Here is a 1,827-nt window from a genome sequence, read left to right as displayed (position 1 = left end):
AATGATTTGCCATTGTCACACAACTGGTTAGTAATAGTGTCACTCCAAAAACTGTCAAATCCAGATCTTCTGTCTCTGAGATGTTTCAATTGCAGCTCAACTAAGAAATCAATAAAATGCAAAAAGCCAGGTAAAAGCAATGTTAGAAATAAAGAGGAGGTAAAGATGTTTAAAAGGAAACATGCCACTCCATCTGGTATTCATTTAGCCTGAGGAAGCAGATGCTGATAGAGCCAATGTCATCAGAGAGCCATCATCTCTTTATCCAAAGTCTTATAGTCACACACACAATCATTCTCACCAGTTCTTCATTGAATAATCACTGAAAAGCCTCCTTAGCCCAGAATGTAGGACTGACCTTTGAATCCTGACACTTATACCTTGCCCTTAATGCCTTACTAGGGCTTGGCAATGCAGTGGGGGATGAACTCCTACTCAGGGCTGTGACGGGAACTGTTATATACAATTTCAGAGAATTTCAAGCCCAGGCCATTTGATTTTGTGACTTTACGATCCATGGTGAAAACCTGAATTTCTCACTGAGCATGGTAAGTAGATCACTCCCACTGAATTTCATCAGTACTTACGGACTTCATTCAAAATGAAGTAAGCTCTCCACAATGCCAATTCAGCTGACTCCATGTTCTGTCATTATTTCATTCATGTAGAGGAAAAGCTCCAATGATATGTGGTGGGATGTACCATCTTTGACATTGGTTCCCTTGGGCTATTAAGAGTCTTTGTAGAGTTGTGGGTCTTTGTGTAAAGGTCATGAAAGGTCTGGTTCTTGGAATTCTCCAGAACTCCAGCTTTGTAGCTGATGGGGAACACCCATTCTCCATGGTTTCTAGGGGATAACAGGACTGGTATTACATGTTGTTTGGCATACTCCATCAAGCCATTATGTACTTTGAAACTGTATATGAATTTGGGCATCCTCTGGGGAACAATGAACTTAATCTTAGGTGTGAATTAATGATTGAGCTTCAGACAGATCTGGGCATTCCCCTTTCCTGAAGCAATGTTGGCCACACACTTGGCCCCTTCCCAGCAGACAATTTTCACCTGTTTTCAGGCAATTCAGGATCTGGCAAGGGAGGTGCCCAAGAGATATCATTCTTGACATAGGGCACTGGACTGGACAGCTCACAAGATGAACTAGTCTACAAACTCCAGACTGATAGGCTCAATGAAAACCATTTTGGCCTCAAGCCTTAAAGGCCTTCTTCCTGACCCCTTCAAATTCTTCCTTCTGTCTACTGTTAGCCATATAGGCAATAACATCATAGCCCTGTTTCTTCAACCATACCAGGAATTAGGCTATATACAGGATATCCCCAGATCCCTAAGAATCACAATGACCTTTCCTGACCTTTTTTTTAGCACTTGATGAAGGCAGAGGCATCAGACTGGCTCCAGAGGCAAGGACAATGGACTCTACAATATTCATTCAAAGGTATGGTTTTTTTTGACTCATTTGACCATTGTGGAAACTTTATTCCTTTAGCTATTATTATTTCCCTTGTTGTTTTATCTGCCTGTATTTGGTTCTTTAATGGAGATTTCTTCTTCTTCCTGGGACCTTTGGTAACCAATAATGTTTTTTACTTTTACATTCTTCCACACTCATTTTCTGACTCCCTGTCCTTGAGATTGGCGGTCAAAGCTGTCTCGGCTTTCCCCTACATTGGAAATTGACTTTCAATGGTTTTTGTCTCTGCCTCTAGATTTCTAGAAGGACAGAACTGGCCTCAGCTATATGTCAGCTTCCATTTTATCAGGCCTGGTGGAGCCACACACACATACAATCACCATACCCCCAATCCC

The 1,827-nt window shown here is 41.7% G+C and overlaps 1 pseudogene; it reads right to left on the bottom strand.

Moving 5' to 3' along the window:
- Positions 1-253: 253 nt before the first annotated feature.
- LOC138149783 (argininosuccinate synthase pseudogene) lies at positions 254-1,306 on the bottom strand (annotated as a pseudogene).
- Positions 1,307-1,827: the final 521 nt, after the last annotated feature.

Source organism: Petaurus breviceps, unplaced genomic scaffold (assembly GCF_028583685.1).
Source record: "Petaurus breviceps papuanus isolate PSGF00001 unplaced genomic scaffold, PetGlider_PUasm1.0 90849, whole genome shotgun sequence".
NCBI lineage: Eukaryota > Metazoa > Chordata > Mammalia > Diprotodontia > Petauridae > Petaurus > Petaurus breviceps.
The sequence above is the reverse complement of the archived record's forward strand: the minus strand, read 5'-3'. Positions and strand labels throughout refer to the sequence as shown.